Source organism: Marmota flaviventris, chromosome X, assembly GCF_047511675.1.
Source record: "Marmota flaviventris isolate mMarFla1 chromosome X, mMarFla1.hap1, whole genome shotgun sequence".
Lineage (NCBI taxonomy): Eukaryota > Metazoa > Chordata > Mammalia > Rodentia > Sciuridae > Marmota > Marmota flaviventris.
This window is the reverse complement of record NC_092518.1, coordinates 103,741,633-103,761,790: the sequence shown is the minus strand read 5'-3', so window position 1 is coordinate 103,761,790 and position 20,158 is coordinate 103,741,633. Positions and strand designations below refer to the sequence as shown.

Below are 20,158 nucleotides of genomic sequence, written 5' to 3'. Positions count from 1 at the left end.
CAGCTAAAAAACACATTTTTGTGTGTGTGGTGCAGGAGATTGAACCCATGGCCTTGTGCATGCAAAGCAAACACTCTGCCAACTCCAGCCCTAAAAAAACACATTTTGATGATGTAATTTTTAAAAGAAAAGCTAGTTGAAAACAAAATTATGCCAGTTTGAGGGTTTTGGTCATCAAAGAAAGCATAGAAGAAATTGTCTAAAAATCTGAGTTAGGTACTACTCAAGAAATGGGATAGGTATGCCCTAATCAATAAAACAAATACACAAGGGAACAAATACTCTAGTTAATATTGGGGAGACAAATTTGAGGGGGAAGGGAAAAAAAAACCAAGAGAAAGAATTAAATTACAACAGATGGGGTAGAGAGAGAAGATGGGAGGGGAGGGGAGGGGGGATAGTAGAGGATAAGAAAGGTAGCAGAATACAACAGTTACTAATATGGTATTATGTAAAAATGTGGATGTGTAATTGATGTGATTCTGCAATCTGTATTTGGGGTAAAAATGGGAGTTGATAACCCACTTGAATCGAATGTATGAAATATGATATGTCAAGAGTTTTGTAATGTTTTGAATAACCAATAAAAATAAATAAATAAAATTCATATTGAAATGCAAAAAAATATTGGGGAGATGGACAATTAGAGCAATCATAGCAAATGGTATTATGCAACTAACTTACCTTGTCTTGATTCTATGGTACCAATAATCTTCAGATTGTAATTTGGCTTCCCATGAAGACCCTCCCACAGGGAAAAACTTTGCTATTTTCAAATCTCTGTAAACAAATATGTTTGTCTTTATAAAAAAAATGGCCTTCTGATTTACATATCAATCTCTTGTGAAAGTCCTTAGTGTGAATCCACATTCCCAGCATCAATCTACTCTGTGACATTTACAATATTGAGTTTATAAACATGCAAAAAAGCCCAGACCCCAAGCTGTCAGGTTTCTTACCAAACATCCTTCCTTTCCTGGCAATGCTCATATTACCCTGGGAGCCTGTCATTTAATAACAAATACATTATAAACAGATATTGTTACAGTTTGAGATGAGTGAAAGTAGATAATATGCTTTAGATTATATACAGTGCTCCTTGATTTACAATGGGATTATGACCCCTAAAACCTGTTCATCATTATTTATCATAAAGTATCATTAAATTGAAAATGCATTTGACACACCTAACAAACTTCATAACTTACTAACACAGAACTTGGTGGAGTATGGATTATTTCCTTATACCCCTTATCACATGGCTGACTGGAAGCTGCACCTGGCTCACCAGCATTGCCCATCATAGCTACAAACTATCATACTGCATATCACTAGCCTGGGAAAAGATGAAATTCAAAATTAGGTTTCCTACTGTATATGTATTGTTTTTGCCCTGTTATAAAGTTAAAAAAAAATTAAAAGCTGAAACATTATAAGTTGAAGACTGTCTATATACGCTAACACTATATGTAATAAGTATATATTCCACTAGTAAATGAAAGTTAATTTTATGGACCCAGAAATTAATAACACCTGGATGGTCCTCCTAGTTTCTTGAGGTTACTGTTTCTGAAACCTACTAATTTTAGACTTATTAAAAAGTATTGAGGGGCTGGGGATGTGGCTCAAGCGGTAGCGCGCTTGCCTGGCATGCGTGCGGCCCAGGTTCGATCCTCAGCACCACATGCAAAGATGCTGTGTCCGCCGAAAACTAAAAAATAAATATTAAAAAATTCTCTCTCTCTCTCTCTCTCTCTCTCTCTCTCTCTCTCTCTCTCTCTTTAAAAAAAAAAGTATTGAGGGGGCTGGAGTTGTGGCTCAGCTCTAGGCTGGGGTGTAGTTCAGAGGTAGAGCACTTGCTTAGCAGGTGCAAGGCCCTGGGTTCCATCCCTAGCAAACAAACAAACCAAAAAAAAAAAAAAAGAGAGAGAGAGAGAGAGAAGAAAAGAGGGGGAAAAAAAGAAAATTTAAAGTTGAGTCTAATTGTAGTCCCTGTATCATTTGGAATCTTCACTTGTTCCTCATTGCTTACATCAAAGATCATTTCCCTGCCTGGTATAGTGGTACACCCCTGTAATCCTAGCTGCTCAGGAGGCTGAAGCAGGAGGATCATAAGTGCAAAGACAGCCTCAGCAGTTTAGAGAGGCCTTAAGCAACTTAGCGAGACGCTGTCTCTTAAAAAAATATATGGCTGGGGTTGTGGCTTAGCAGTAGAGTGCTCACCTAGCACATGTGAGGCCCTGGGTTTGATTCTCAGCACCACATAAAAATTAATAAATAAAGGTACTGAGTCCAACTACAACTAAAAAAATAAATATTTAAAATAAAGTATGGGGTGGCTGAGGTTGTGGTTCAGCAGTAGAGCACTCACCTGGCATGTGCGAGGCCCTGGGTTTGATCCTCAGCACCACATAAAAATAAATAAAATAAAAGTATTGTGTCCAACTACAACTAAAAAAATAAACATTTAGAAAAAAAAAGTATGGGGGACTGGGGTTGTGGCTCATAGGTAGAGCACTTGCCTAGCATGCATGATGCACTGGGTTCAATCCTCAGCACCATATAAATTAAAAAATAAAGATATTGTATCCACCTATAACCAAAAAATAAATATTTTTAAAGTATGGGTGCTGGGGTATAGCTCAGTTGGTAGAGTGCTTGCCTTGCATGCACAAGGCCCTGGGTTCAATCCCCAGCACACACACAAAAAAAGTATGATGGTAAAAATTTGTACTGCTAGAAATAATAGCTAACTTAATTCCATAAAATTATACATAGCTGGGGATGTAGCTCAGTGGCAGAGTACTTGCCTAGCATGCACCCTGAGTTGGGTCCCTAGGCTCTGATTTGGATTCCCAGCATAAAAAAAAATTATCTAAATTATAAAAAATGTAATATCTATGGGAATTGACATATAGCTATGTGTGTATATTATATATATATATATATAATACAATATATATAATATATAATAATATACATTATATATATATAATATATATATATATATTAGCCTACTTTCATACACTCTTGATGTTTACAGAATCTAATATGAATTATGAGAAATGCCCAGTTAGGTCCTTAATATTAATGAGATATTCAGATCTATATGTGTACATAAGTATGTTCATTCATGATCCACCTACACAGATACATTACCAGTGCTCACTTTTCACTTCAATGAATTTCTAGATATTGTGTTGTAAATGGTATAACTTTAAAGTGGATAATTTTTCCAAGGTAATTATTGGGACTTTGCTCCCAGAAAAGGATTCAACTTTAAGTAAAATCATGACTACAACAAACCATGTCATAAAATGTCTTCACAAATTAAAAATGAACTTCATGTATTCATGTAATAAATAGTTATAAAGGACCTTTATGTTCTAGACATACACATTCTCTATCCTTCTTTTGTGCATAAATGTTTAGTGCAACTTATAAGGGTCCCCAATGCACATGTAGCACAGGATCCAGAAACCCCAAGTCTATCATACGTTTTACTAAAAGAAGTAACCCAGGTATAAGAAACATTAAATGTTTAACAATTGTGTTTGTCTTCTTGGGATTTTGAAAGTTTGACACAAGGCTCTAAAATGCTGCCTAGGGAAGTTTGCAGTAGGTCTCTTTTTCTTTTTTATAAACTTCTTGAGCACTAAGCATAGCACCCAAACCCCTTAGAGAGTGCAAGGAAAAAAGGTTTCTCTAGGAGCTGGGCCACAGCTTTGAACACTGGAGTAGCTTCATTCACTGCAAGAAAGATTTGGGCCACTACCAGATCCCTGCTGGGCCTCACATCTCTCAGAATCTACAGCCTGTGAATTTCTTTGAATAGGCTCACTTTTCCCACAAATTGCCTCTCAGACTAACACTTTAGAGTAGCTGCAGCCTGGCTTTATATCCACTATCACTGCAAAACATACCTGAGAATCAAACCACTCCCCACCCCCACCCCCAAAAATCAGTCTCAGAGCAAAGATGAGAAAATGCATTGGTCTGCCTAATTGCCTGGCTCCTTTCACACCAACAAAACAGATGCTCCCAACTCCAATCCCAAATATAGCTAAAATCTGGGACCTAATACCCTCTTTTTATCAGAAGACTATCAAGATTAACCATCTAGACCAACTTAGTAATAAGCCAAACCCACTATCCCTGTTTTCCTCTATTATTGCCAAGCATGTAAATATCCAGTTTGACTTATTTGCTATGTGACCACGGGTAACTTATTTAAACATTGTCTGTATTCTCATGTGTACAATGAAGACTCTACTTCATGAGGTTGTTATGAGAACTAAAGATAATCCATGCAAAATACTGTTAAATTGTTATTTTTATCAAGATGGGGAGATGATACCTCTCTAAATTCATGTTGCTGGCCTCAACTGAACCTTTCATTTATCTGGAGATACATATCATGTTTTTAGCTCACTTTCTCATTCTCCCCAGTGACACTCCCCAAGCTTCTCCATTCTTCTCAAAACTCAAATTCCTGCCAGGTGTGTTGGCTCATGTCTGTAATCACAGCAGCTCAGGAGGCTGAGGAGGACCACAAGTTCAAAGCCAGCCTCAGCAATTTAGCGAGACCCTATGCAACTTAGTGAGACCCTGTCTTAACATAAAAAATAAAATGGGCTGGGGATGTGGCTCAGTGGTTAAGTGCCCATGAGTTTAATCTCTGATACCAAAAAAAAAAAAAACAAAAAACCTCCAATTCCTGGACAGCCCTAAATTATGGACACTCTAAAAATAAGATAGAAGTCTCCTGATAGACAACCACTTCCTACTACCAAACTAGAAATATTTTCACAGCCACTCTTTCCAACTGTTAAAATGAAAGATATCACTTTTCCAATCTAGGTCTAACTCCTCCAGCTGCATTCCAAATACCAACCAAGTATGGGTCTCTCAATAACCTTACTTAACCTATTATTATCTCTTTTATATTTTCAACTTCTCCCTCTCTATGGACTCCTTCCTCTCAGCTTTTTCAAAGGAAATGCTTGATGATTTTCACATTATGTAATGTTCAAACAACAAAGAAGTATACTAACAATAATAATAGCTAATGTTTATGGAGTACTTACCCTAAGCCAGGCACTGTTGCAAATTCTTTCATATATTAACTCACTTAATTCTCAAAGTGATGTAAAGTCGATGCTAGTTAGTATATCCACTTTATAGATGAAGAAACTGAGGGAAAAGGGAGATTAAGTAATTTGGCCCAAGATTACCCAGTTATGTAGTACAAGAATCTGGCTTTGAAACCAAGTAGTTACAACTTTCTCCTCTCTAAATCACAACACTTAGTGCATTGGTGCAGGCCTAAAATCCCAGTGACATGGGAGGCTGAGGCAGGAGGATTGCAAGTTTGAGGCTAGCCTTGGCAACTTAGGAATACCCTCAGCAATTTAGAAAGATGCTGTCTCAGAAATAAGAAGGGCTGGGGATGTAGCTCAGTAGTAAAGTGCACCTGGGTTCAATCCACAGTCAAAAAAAAATACAACATGTAATCCCCACCTCTTCCTTCTATGCCCTGCTCTTCTATTCCTCATCAGATCTTCCCTTCCAACCCCATAGGTAATCAATGATAGTTTTATGTATAACTTTCCAGAAACTTTTTGGTGCATCTACATATATATTATACATATTTGATTTTAAAAAACATAAATTAGCAGGGCACAGTGGCACATTCCTGTAATCCCAGCTGTTCAAGAGGCTGAGGCAGAAAAATATACCCTGTTCATGGATAGGCAGAACTAACATCATCAAAATGGCGATATTACCAAAAGTTCTTTATAGGTTTAATGCAATGCCAATCAAAATCCCAACAGCATTCCTTGCAGAAATAGAAAAAGCAATCATGAAATTCATATGGAAAAATAAAAGACCCAGAATAGCAAAAGCAATTCTAAGCAGGAAGTGTGAATCAGGCGGTATAGCGATACCAGATTTCAAACTATACTACAGAGCAATAGTAACAAAAACAGCATGGTACTGGTACCAAAACAGGCAGGTGGACCAATGGTACAGAATAGAGGACACAGAGACCAATCCACAAAATTACAACTATCTTATATTTGATAAAGGGGCTAAAAGCATGCAATGGAGGAAGGATAGCATCTTCAGCAAATGGTGCTGGGAAAACTGGAAATCCATATGCAACAAAATGAAACTGAATCCCTTTCTCTCACCATGCACAAAAGTTAACTCAAAATGGATCAAGGAGCTTGATATCAAATCAGATACTCTGTGTCTGATAGAAGAAAAAGTTGGCTCTGATCTACATATTGTGGGGTCGGGCTCCAAATTCCTTAATAGGACACCCATAGCACAAGAGTTAATAACAAGAATCAACAAATGGGACTTACTTAAACTAAAAAGTTTTTTCTCAGCAAGAGAAACAATAAGAGAGGTAAATAGGGAGCCTACATCCTGGGAACAAATTTTTACTCCTCACACTTCAGATAGAGCCCTAATATCCAGAGTATACAAAGAACTCAAAAAATTAAACAATAAGATAACAAATAACACAATCAACAAATGGGCCAAGGACCTGAACAGACACTTCTCAGAGGAGGACATACAATCAATCAACAAGTACATGAAAAAATGCTCACCATCTCTAGCAGTCAGAGAAATGCAAATCAAAACCACCTTAAGATACCATCTCACTCCAGTAAGATTAGCAGCCATTATGAAGTCAAACAACAACAAGTGCTGGCGAGGATGTGGGGAAAAGGGTACACTTGTACAATGCTGGTGAGACTGCAAATTGGTGCGGCCAATGTGGAAAGCAGTATGGAGATTCCTTGGAAAGCTGGGAATGGAACCACCATTTGACCCAGCTATTCCCCTTCTTGGACTATTCCCTAAAGACCTTAAAAGAGCGTGCTATAGGGATACTGCTACATCAGTGTTCATAGCAGCACAATTCACAATAACTAGACTGTGAAACCAACCTAGATGCCCTTCAATAGATGAATGGATAAAAAAAAATGTGGCATTTATACACAATGGAGTACTACTCAGCACTAAAAAAAATGACAAAATCATGGCATTTGCAGGGAAATGGATGGCACTAGAGCAGATTATGCTAAGTGAAGCTAGCCAATCCCTAAAAAACAAATGCCAAATGTCATCTTTGATATAAGGAGAGCAACTAAGAACAGAGAAGGAAGAAAGAGCATGAGAAGAAGATTAACATTAAACAGGGACGAGAGGTGGGAGGGAAAGGGAGAGAGAAGGGAAATTGCATGGAAATGGAAGGAGACCCTCATCGTTATACAAAATTACATATAAGAGGAGGTGAAGGGAAAGGGGGGAAAAAACAAGGGAGAGAAATGAAGTACAGTAGATGGGGTAGAGAGAGAAGATGGGAGGGGAGGGGAGGGGGGATAGTAGAGGATAGGAAAGACAGCAGAATACAATAGACACTAGTATGGCAGTATGTAAAAACGTGGATGTGTAACCAATGTGATTCTGCAATCTGTATATGGGGGAAAAATGAGAGTTCATAACCCACTTGAATCAAATGTATGAAATATGATATGTCAAGAGCTATTAATGTTTTGAACAACTAATAAAAAAACAAATAAAGAAAGAAAAGAAAAAAAAGAGGCTGAGGCAGGAGGATCACGAGTTCAAAGCCAGCCTCAGCAACAGTAAGGCACTAAGCAACTCAGTGAGACCCTGACTCTAAATAAATACAAAATAAGGCTGGGGATGTGGCTCAGTTGTCAAGTGCCCCTGATTTCAATCCCCAGTACCCCAAAAAATAAAGTAAATAAATTGGATCACACTATGCATGCTATTTTCCTTTTGCTTTTTTTTCACCTCATGGGTGAAATTCATTTTGGAGATCTTTTTGTGTCATATAAGAAATGGAGAGAGAGAGAGAGAGAGAGAGAGAGAGAGAGAGAGAGAGAGAAATAGGAAAGTGATAGCTTTTGAGGGCTACAGCACTCCACAATTTATTTAACCATTCCCCCTCAATCAGAAATCATTTTGTCACCTACGGGTAGATTGATGGGTAGAGTAGAGCCATGGAATTCCAGTGCTCCTCAGACTTTTGACTAGCCTCCCATCATCAGGTATCAGAGCCCTGTGCTCTAACACCTATCTTACTCTAGAAGTCCTCAATTGCATCAACAGAGGATTCATTTGGGACCCCATATGTAGCCCTTCCCCTGGAAGAAGTCAAGAGCAGAATAATACACTGAGACTAAAACCACAGTTCCTTGTTATTCTGTCAACAGCAGTCAAGAGGGGGCCCATGCACCTCAAGTAAAATCTCAGAGTGGAGAAATATCAAGCTTCCTTAAACCTTTACTTCTATCAACAAGAATCAAGGAGGACCCCAGGTGCCCACTCCTCCCTATTACCCCACTACCACTACCTCAAGTCCACAAGGGACTATTCTCATTAGAACATCTGTCCATTTATGTCAGTCACTATAAGAAGCCCCAGACTCTTAAGCCAATCCTCAAATGGAGATTAATCTCCATTTGGCTTTGTACATTGGCCATTTTGTCCCCATCTCTCAGGTTTCCCCAACTAATGAAGTCTTTCCATCATACCTCCTGGAACTCTGGGCCTTCTATATTCTCAGCCTCCTTTCTGTGCGCTCTCTTCTTCATCTTCTGATTTTAAAGGAAATCTAGATCTTCCGTGAAAACATTTCTTTCCCTACAGCCCTCACATAATGGCTGTTTATCCTCCCACAGGGTGAGTTGGTTGTCCAACTTGTTCCTTATCACACTTCTAGACCATTCCCCTCCCTAAACTTCCCTGTTCTGAATTTCATAACACAGATTATATAGTATCCATCCACTGCCACTCATTGCTGCTGTCATTTTATGGTCTCTGGATTATTCCTCTTCATTGCTCAATTTTAACTCTGGGATATAGTCACCCCAATAAAATACTATTATAAATTCTTAATCTTTCAATATGCGTTTGCTTGATCCTTCCAACACCCTTTTCTTTTTTTATAATTGATTTTATTTTTTTAAATACATGTCAGCGGAATGCATTACAATTCTTATTACACATATAGAGCACAATTTTCCATATCTTTGTATATAGAGTATATTCACACCAATTCATGTTTTTATACATATACTTTGTTTTGGGGGTTTTTTTGCATTATAATTTTATTACCCACATATACCACCAAAGTACATGTATGAAGTCACAAATTGGGTGTCAACATACTTTATATACAAACAGAGATATGAAAAATTGTGGTATATTATGTCCAACACACTTTTCTCTTAGTTCCTCAAACTCCATTTTCCCAATGATCTTGCTTGCCCTCTACCTTATCTCAGCCACTCTCTTCCTTGGTCATACCCTGGTCTTTGTCTTTAGCAGTAATTGAAACCCCACTGTTATCTCATTTTCATGTAGGCTATTCTGTTTTTTTATAAATTTATTTATACATAACAGTGGAATGCATTACAATTCTTATGCTATTCTGTTGTTGTTGAGATAAGGAATCAGACATTGCCTGTGCTAGCCTCAAATTCCTGGCCTCAAGCAATCCTCATGCCTCAGCCTCTCCAGTAGCAGGAAGTACAGATGAGTGTTGCCACACAGGGCTCATATTTCACATTCCGCACCACCTCGTTTCTTTATATCTCATTCCCTGTATACCCTAATGCCAACACTCTTTTTACGCCACACTTAAAGCTCTAATCCATTGATCCTACCAACTGTCCACTGTTTCTCACTCTTCTCACCCTCTGAGTTCCCTCCTTACCCAGCTTGTATTCCCTAGTCAATCATTATAAACACTTCATTCCATATAGCCTCAATTCCCTTACTTCCTTCACTGTCATTTACTCACGCAGCAAAATCTTGACCTGAGTTGAACCCAATCTTTCTGCCTTTATCCATTTTCTGTCACTGTAACAAAATACTTGAAACTAGATAATGTATAACAATTAGAAGTTTATTTGGCCCACAGTTCTGAATGCTGAGAAGTCCAATATCAAGGTGTCAGCAGCATCTGGGGAGGACCTCCCTGCTGCATCATGGCATCAACATATGACTTTGGACATTGTTTCCAACACATGAATTTCATGGGACATTGCCTGCTATGATTTAAACACATCTGCCAAATTTCATATATTGGAATTTTAATCCCCAGAGTCAAATATGATAATGGACACTGAGGAAGGTAATTAGGATGAGACAAGGTCGTGAGAGTGGCACACCTATGATGACATTTGTGGTTTTATAAGAGGAGGAAGAGAGGTCCAAGTTAGCCAGCTTGCTCTGTCTCACCATGGGATGCTCTTGGCCATGACATACATAACACAGTGGGAAGTCTCTCACCAGATGCCAAGCACCATGCTCTTAGAATTCCAGAATGATGAGTGATGAGTTAAATAAACCACTTTTCTTTATAAATCACACAGTCTGTGGTCTTCAGTTATAGCAACAGAAAATGGACTAAGACATGTCTATAGCATCTGCCTACTTGATTCTCCTCTCTCTCTCTCTCTCTCTCTCTCTCTCGCTCTCGCTCTCGCTCTCGGTGCGGGGATTGAACCAGGGCCTGTGCATGTGAGGAAAGCACTCTACCAACTCAGCTATATCCCCAGACCATCTTTTTTTATATGTATTTTTTTAATTGTAGGTGAACACAATACTTTCATTTTATTTTTATGTGGTACTGAGGATCGAACCCAGTGCCTCTCACATGCCAGGCAAGAGCTCTACCACTGAGACACAGCTCCAAACCTTGTATTCTATTATATCTTGTTCCAGACTGCTGAATGTGGCTGGAGAAAAACTCAGAAACAACTTGACTGGCTTCATTTTAAATTCATGAATGCTAATCTTAAATGGAGCCCTTAATGCTTCCTGGTAATCATGTTATATATTCCCAGACTAGTGCTTCCGAATACAACTTTATGAAATGATGAAAATATTCTATAATGTGTGCCATTCAAAATGGTAGCCATTAGCACATATGGGCTACTTATATTTACATTTAAATAATTGAGTGGAAATTTTAAGTGAGTTCCTTAGACATATTAGCCACATTTCAAGAGTCTAGTAGTCACATGTGGCTAATGCTTAAGTGTTGTGCCTCCCAGCACCAGCAATCCTTTGATCCCTAACCAAACATCCAGTCCATTGATCTTACTGACTTCAAAGAAATTCATTTGGCCCACATTTCTGGAATTCTGAAGTTTTTTTTTTTTTTTTTTTTTTTAATGTGGTGCTGGGGAATCAAACCTGGTGCCTCATGTTTGCTAGGCAAGCACTCTACCACTGAGCCACAACCCCAGCCCAAGGATTTTTTAAAATATTTTTTTAGTTGTCAATGGACCTTTATTTTATTTGCTTATATGTGGTGCTGAGAATCGAATTCAGTGCCTCACACATGCTAGGCAAGCACTCTACCACTGAGCCACAACCCCAGCCTAGCCCAAGGATTTTTTTGAAGTTTGATGTCAAGGTGCTAGCATTTGGTTAGGTCCTCCCTGCTTCATCATAGCATGTATATTATAACCCACATAAATACCATAGGCCATTCACTTTCTCAGTCCTCTAGCACATTATTTCTCTTCTAACCCCCAACATCTTCTAAAGACTCCCATTCCATCTACCCACTTACACCAGCATCTGTATTCATATACTCTGTCTTCTCTACAGTTGCTACGAATAACTGTTTCTCACGGTACGATCTGATCAAGAGGTCTTCCTGCTTCCAACTACATATGTAGAGGTTTGTGTTTATCTTAGTCTATTTGTGCTGCTATAACAAAATATCTGAGACCAAGAAGTTTATAAATAATAAAAATCTATTTCTCACAGTTCTGAAAGTTTAGAAGTCTAAGACCAATGTGTCAGTGGGTTCAGTGTCTGGTGAGGCCTATTCCTCATAGATGAGGACATAAGTGTCCTCAACCTGCAGAATAGATGGAAAAGTGAAAATAGGAGAACTCTTCCCTCCACCAAGCCCTTTGATAAAGGCACCTAATCCTAGCTAGGCAGGGTGGCACATGCCTGTAATCCCAGCACCTTGGGAGGCTGAGGCAGGAGGATCACAACTTAGTGAGACCCTGTCTCAAAATAAAAAGTAAAAGGATATGGGGTATAGCTCAGTGGTAAAGCACCTCTGGGTTCAATCCCCAGTACCAATAATAATAACAATAATAATAATAATACCTAATCCTATTTTTAATTTTTAAATTATTTTTAATTTTTTATCTGTTCTAATTAGTTATAAATGACTGTAAAATGCATCTTGACACATTACCTAATCCTATTAATGAAGACATAGCCCTTATGATTCAATCACCTCCTAGAGGACATGCCTATTAATATTATTGCATTGGGGATTAAATTTCAATATGAAGGGTTTTTTGTTGTTGTAGATAGATACAATACACTTATTTTATTTATTTGTTTGTTTGTTTGTTTAGTTGTAGATGGACACGATATCTTTATTTATTTTTATGTGGTGCTGAGGATTGAACCCAGTGCCTCACACGTGTGAGGCGGGCACTCTACCACTGAACCATAACCCCAGCCCTTAACATAAAGTTTTGAGGGGATTAACAACATTGAAACCATCATATATGTCATCCACACTTCTATCTAAAGTAATCCCTTCAGTTAATAGAAAACAACATATTGTGACAGGTTGAATAAAGAAAATATAAAAATTCAGCTTCTATTAAGTCAGATATTAAAAAGATCTGCAAAACTGAGACAATGCCACCCTACTCAACAGGTTTGTTTTATTTTGGAATTTTTTCTTCATTAAAATGTATTGTTTATCTTAACATTTAATGGTTTATCACTGCTGTTTTGGAATTGCATTAGTCCATTTTCTGTTGCTAATAACACAATACCACAGACTGGTAAGTTTTAAAGAAAGGAGGTTTATTTTGGCTCACAGTTCTGGAAGTCCAAGGATTGAGGGGCTGCATCTGGTAAAGGTATTTTGGATAGTAGAGTCCCAAAGACAGGGTAGGACATCACATGGCAAGAGACAGGGAGTGTGTGTGTCTGTTTGTCTTCTGGTCTCTCTTATAAAGCTTTGGGTATTCAATCATGGGGGCTCCACCTTAATCACTTCCAAAAATCCCACCTCTAAACACCATAAAGTCAGATTAAGTTTCCACCTGGCTTAATTTAATAAACTTGTTAAGAATATTTTGAGGGCTGGGGATGTGGCTCAAGTGGTAGCGCGCTCACCTGGCATGTGTGCAGCCCAGGTTCGATCCTCAGCACCACATACAAACAAAGATGTTGTGTTCGCCGAAAACTAAAAAAATAAATATTAAAAAATTCTCTCTCTCTCTCTCCCTCCCTCTTAAATAAAAAGAATATTTTGAGAGGGCTGGGGATATAGCTTAGCTAGAGTGCTTGCCTTGCACACACAAGGCCCTGGGTTCAATCCCCAGCACCACACACACACACACACACACACACACACACACACAGTTTGACATTTGCAAAAAAAATGAAAGTATTGTAGAGCTTGCACACACTGTACACCAAATTTCTCCTATTATTAACATTGCTATGGTACATTTGTCCCTACTAATGAACCAATATTGATTATTCACTGAAGTCCATATTTTACTCAGGTTTCCTTAGTTATTTGCTGACTGTTCTTTCTCTGCTCCAGGATCCCATGCAGGACATCACATTATATTTATTCATTGTGTCACTTTTGGCTACTTTTGGCTGTGACAGTTTCTCAGACCTTTCTCATTTTTGATTACCCTGATAATTTTAGAATCTGTTGAGATGTTTTATAAAATTTGGGTTTGCCTGATGCCTTTTTGATGGACAGGGTTTATGGATTTATGGAAGGAAGACCAGGCAGGCAAAATCCCATTATTATTACATCATTTCAAGGGTACTTGTTATCCACATAATCTATCATGATGATATTAACCTTGTTTGTGAGCATTGACAACTGTTGCCAGGATTGTTTCTATAATGGGAAGCAGGGAACTTTAACAGGACCGGTTACAACATTTTGTTTATTCATTCAACAAGTAGTTATTGACTATGTACCATGTACCAGGAACCTGAATACAATAATGAACAAATCAGGCAAATTAGGCCTGGCAGGTGATGTACACCTGTTATCCCAGCAACAAACAAGGCTGGAAGGAGGATTGCAAGTTCAAAACCAGCCTCAGCAACTTAGTGAGGCCCTAAGCAACTCAGCGAGACTCTGTCTCTAAATTAAAAAAAAAAAAAAAAAAAGTGCTGGGATGTTGCTCAGTGGTTAAGAATCCCGGGTTCAATCCCTGGTCCCAAAACACACACATACACACACATACAAACAATGAAACTTTCTCTTTTTTCTGTGTTGCTGAGGATTGAACTCAGGGACACTCTACACTCAACTACATACCCAGCCCCTTTAAATATTTTGAGACAGGGCCTTGCTAAATTGCTGAGGCTAGCCTTGAATTTATGATCCTCCTGCCATAGCCTCCTGAGTTGCTGGGATTACAGCATGTACAGCTTCACTTAGTGATCATTATGTCTTGCCTGGATTATTTCAATACCCTCCTAACTGGTGTTCTACCTTTGCTCCTACCACAATCTCTTTTCAATATGTCAGATTTTTCCCATTAAAAATGACAAACTGAGGGCTGGGGTTGTGGCTCAGTGGTAAGAGCACTTGCCTAGCATGTGTAAGGCAGTGTGTTCAATCCTCAGCACCACAAATAAATAAATAAAGGTATTGTGTCCATCTACAACTAAAAATATGTTGTTTTTTTTTAATGACAAACTGAGAACGGTGGTGCATACTTGTAATGCCAGTGACTCTGCAGGCAGAGACAGGAGGATCCTGAATTTCAAAGCCAGCCTCAGCAATTTAGCAAAGGGCTTAAGCAACTCTGCAAGACCTTGTCTCTAAACAAAAAATATTAAAAAGGGTTGGGTATGTTGCGCAGTAGTTAAGCACCCCCTGGGTTCAATCCTTGGTACCAAAATAAATAAATACATAAATATAAAAAGGGCTGAAAGTGTAGTGCAATGATAAATCTCTCCTGGGTTCAATCCCCAGAACCCAAGAAAGAAAAAGAAAATTAAAGTCTCTTCTCTGCTTAAACCTCTCCAATGGCTCCCCATCTCATTTAGAGTAAAAACAATACCTGTACTATAGTTTACAAGATGTTAAAACATTAAAAGAGGTTGGGGATGTGGCTCAATGGTAAAGCCCCTGGTACAAAAAAAAAAAATGGATCTTGGCACCTATTTGTACTCTTGTAACTTATTGAGGATACCAAAACTTTTGTTTATGTGGATTATTACTTATATTAACATTTAGTGCATTATAACTCATAAATTTATATTTTTGTTTCTAGTAAGTGAAAAACTCGTAAACTTAAAAAGACATCTATTTCTTCATAACTGGTATAGTTTGAATGTGGTTCGTCTCTTCTGAAGCTCATGTTAGAGTTTATTCCCCACTGCAAGTTATTAAGAGGGTAGAAACTAAGCCAGGCATGGTGGCAGTTGCCTATAATCCCAGCAACTCAGGAGGCTGAGGCAGGAGGTTTGCAAGTTGGAGGCCAGCATGGGCAATTTAATGAGACCCTCAGCAACTTAGCAAAACCTTGCCTCAAAAAAATAAATTAATTAAAAGGACTGGGAAAGTAGCTCAGTGGAAAAGAGCCTCCTGGGTTCAATCACCAACACTGCAGGGGGAAAAAGTCATTACATTGTGATCAGAGAACACCATTTATATGATTTCTGCACGTTTTTTCATTTTTTTTTATTTGTTCTTTTTAGTTATAAATGACAGTAGAACATATTTTGACATATTGTACATACATGGAGTATAACTTCCCATTCTTTTTTTTTTAAAGAGAGAGTGAGAGAGAATTTTTTAATATTTATTTTTTTTAGTTTTCGGCGGACACAACATCTTTGTTTGTATGTGGTGCTGAGGATCGAACCCGGGCTGCACGCATGCCAGGCGAGCATGCTACCACTTGAGCCACATCCCCAGCCCTAACTTCCCATTCTTGTGGTTGTACCTGATGTGCAGTTACACTGGTTATATGTGAACATAGGAAACTTATGTTCAATTCATTCTACTGTCTTTCCTATTCCCATCCTTCTCCCTTCCCAACTTCTGTGCTTTTTAAAGAAGTGATTCCCTTTTGAAAATGTTCAATGGATATTTGCAAAACATAATTCTATGTATAATGTAACTTCTTAATTTATATATGACATATATGTGTATGTATTGTCAATTTTATTAAGTAGTGCTATGAATTGGTTTATTTACTTGCTTATTCATGTAATATGTTGATTTTTAGAGAAACATTTTACTTCAAATGTGCCAAAAAGTCTGTCCAGCTATCCTAATTCACATTATGGCAGATAACAATATATTTGGTCAACAATATCTTTTTTCATTCTATACTGTTTCAAACTTTCTCCATTTTCCTCAAAGTACCCCTGCCCCACATTACATACTACTTTATACATAAAATGGAAGGGAAAATGGGATTGGCCTCATCTACTTGTTGCTTTTTAAGTTTTCTCATCCTTATAGCAATGGAAGAGCTGTCTTTCTGAGATCAGTTTTCACACCTGGATTCCATACTCTTGAATTCTATACCCTTTTACTTTCTCAGAAATCATAACAGTGATTTCTTCTCCCCTCCCCTTATGTCCCCTCCCCTCTCCTCTCTTCTCTTCTCCTCTTCCATTGGAGTCTAATTCCTCTTCTCTTCAGTCTGGGCTGCTCTTAGGGACTTGCTTAAACAAAATACAATAGAAGTGATATTCAGGGATTTATAGAAGTGATATTCAGGGATTTATAAGACTTCATCATAAGAATCCTGGTTAGCATCCACCTGGGCTTTTTGGAACACTCACTATGGTACCTTCAAGGCACAATGTAATAACTCTCTGCTCAGAGTCTGTCATTCTGTGAGGAGACTTTAGCTAGCCAGATGGAGAAGCTGTCTGGAGAGAGATGTGACCAGTCTGCCCATAACTGTTCTACCCAGCCTGGGACCCAGCAACAAAGAAGCAGAAATGAGCCATCTTTTATATGCCATATCTGAATTCCTGACCCAAATAATTGTGAGATATAATAACAATAAATTGTTTCAAGTCCCTAGGTTTTGGGATTGTGTTATGAAGAACTAAGTAACATTACCATCCAAAAATGACCTTCAGGAACTGGTGGGTGTAGCTCTGTGGTAAAGGTTCACCAGCATGTGCAAGGCCCTGGGATTGATCCCCCAGCCCTGCAAAAGAACAGTAATAAAATGACCTTTATTTTGTGAAATTTAATAGACACATTTTAATCTTCATTTGTTTGACCTGTCATAATTCTGCTACAATTAGCTATTCCCTTTTTTGTAGCATTCTTGTCATGTGGCATATCTGATACATCCTAGTTTTCCCCATCTATCGTCCTCTGGTTCTTCTTCACTTTTTTTTTTTTTTTTGGTAGTAGGGATTGAACCCAGGGACACTTAACTACTGAGCCACATCCCAGCCATTTTTATATTTTATTCTGAGACAGAGTCTTGTTAAATTGCTTAGGGCATTTCTAAATCACTGAGGCTGGCTTTGAATTGATGATCCTCCTGCCTCAGTCTCCCAGCCACTGGGATTATAGGCATGCACCACTGTGCCCTGCGCTCACTCTCCTTACTCAACCACTAAATGTTAACAGTCAATTTGATTATAGATTTTCCTCTCATTTTGTAATTTCTTTTTAGGAGATCTTACTCATGGCCTATTTTTTTTTAAATACTGGGGATTGAACTCAGGGGTGCTCTACACTAAACTGCATCCCCAGCCTTTTTTTTGTGACAGGGTCCTGATAAATTGATGAGGGTCCCACCCATTGTCCAGGTTGGCTTTGAACTTGTGATCCTCCTAACTTGGCCTCTCCAGGCACTGAGATTATAGACATGTACCATTATACCCTGCATAACTCCAGCTTTTCCTGAGTTTTAGATATTTTTATCCAAATACCTGCTATATAACTTGTGATGGTTAATCTGAATTGTCAACTTGATTGTATTAAGAGATACCTAAGATTAAGAGAATTCTGAGTGTGTCCATGGTTCCAGAAATGATTGGCATGTGGGAAAGCAAACTGAGGGGAAAAACCTGCTCTAAATGTAGACAGCACAGTCCAATAGGCTAGGGGCCTGCATGGTACAAAAGGTAGAAGAAGAGGAAGCCAATATAGATACGAGCTATGTTCATTCAAGTGGGTGCTTCAATTGCTGCTGTGATCATTCAAGGACCTTGGCCCTTAGCTCCTTCACTCTTCCAAAGTACACTCTGACCAGCGATTCTCACATATTATGTGTACATATGCATATATATGTATGTATGTATATGTATGCATGTGTGTGTATATACACATGTGTGTGTATATATGTAAATATCCTGTTGGTTCTGTACCAGGAGTGGTTCTAGAGAAACAGAATTATAAGAATGGATTTTCATTTTCTCCATTGCTTTTGTAATTTTTGGAGTTGTCTCTCTAAATTGGTTGTGCCTAAAGTTTCTAAAGTCCTGCTGGTAGTAAGGAGAGCACTGATAATTGATGGTATGAACTATTTAAAGGTATTTACAAAGTAAATGCATTTCATGCTCCTAATTCACCACTTGTGAGAAGTAAGTTGTTTAGTGACTATGCATGATACTTTTGAATAGTTCTAGAAAACTAAGGAATATAATTGTTGCCAAAAGCTCAGTCCTTACCCTGATGCTAATGTAATAACGAGGACACGGTTTTGAACAAAAAAAGGAAAAAGAAGAATTATTGCTCTGCTAGCAAAGGAGAAACAGGCTGTGACTCTGCCCATCAGCAGGAACAGGGGGCTTTTAAAGAGGTGACTCAAAGGCTACATTCCACGTGTTCTGTTAGAGTTGTAATTCACATGTTAATTTGCTAAATAGTCATTTCTGAGATCTCCTTGTGCTATTCTCAAAGTATGGATTACTTCAGTCCCATGGTGGGTATGCTCAAGGATAGATAACTGCCTAGGATGGCGGAAAAAAGGTAATCCTGATTCTCCTGAGATTAGGGAGGAGCAAGGAGAGAGGAATAGAAAGAAACATGTTCATTTTACAAATAAATTGCCGTGGCAGAGCAGCAAGGGCTACATTCAAAGCATAAAGTGGACCACTGTTACATAATGATGTTGACTGGTTGCTTCTGGCTTCACTGGACAAAGTAACAAAGGAGAAGGAACAGTTCCAGATGCACATAACTAATCTAAAACTGCTCAGTGTGCTGTGAAGGAGAATTTATTTTCTCTAGCCATAGGGCTGAGGTTACCAAAAACCAAACACAGACCTTCATTTTGCAATTTGCTGAATTAGGATGCAAGCTTAACTCTCAGCCTGAGAGGGTACCTGCAGTTATAGAGTGAGGGCACTGCTTGGAAAAGAATGGGATCATGTAATTTGGGACGAAAATGTTTGGAGGACCTCAGAGACTGCAGACATTAACTCCTACATTCAGATGAGTTTATTTTGCCTGAAAAAGTGGCCTTCCCACCTTAAAGGACACCCCACCCCCGACCCTCTGAGAGTTAGCCCCTCAACCTCCCCCTGAGGGAACTAATCCTTCATTGCCCTTACAAACAGTTTGACCTTTCTTAATGAGGTTGCTGAGCATGACAATGCTGATACTCTTCAGGATCCACCCTTCCCATCCAAGTTTGCCTCTAGGCTATAACTAGGTGCAAGTCTAAGCAGGAGGTACACAGTGTGACCTAGGAGGAGACTGCCCTACACTCCAAAGGAACTTGGGTGAGTTTTCTAATTCATACGAGTAGAAGTCTGGGGATACAGATGTGATAATGAATTTTAAGGTGTTGGGATAACGGAGGAAGAAACATAAAATTAGTGCAGGCTGAATTTATTGATATGACCCCATTCAGCAGAGATTCTGGATTTAATGTAACAGCTTGCAATGTAAAGAAAAAGGTATTAATATCCAGGTGTGGTGGTGCAAGCCTGTAATCCCAGCAGCTCAGGGCTGAGGCATGAGGATTGAACCTTCAAAGCCAACCTCAGCAACTTCATGAGACTCTGTCTCAAAGTAAAATACAAAAAGCCCTGGGGGAGTGGCTCAGTGGTTAATTGCCACTGGCCTCAATCCGTGGTG

General features: G+C 38.6%; 1 protein-coding gene across 3 annotated transcripts in view; it reads left to right on the top strand.

The window, feature by feature from the left end:
- Positions 1 to 20,158, top strand: part of Cul4b (cullin 4B) — a 93,196-nt gene that overhangs the window by 1,188 nt on the left and 71,850 nt on the right. The gene's annotated exons all lie outside the window — the stretch shown is intronic.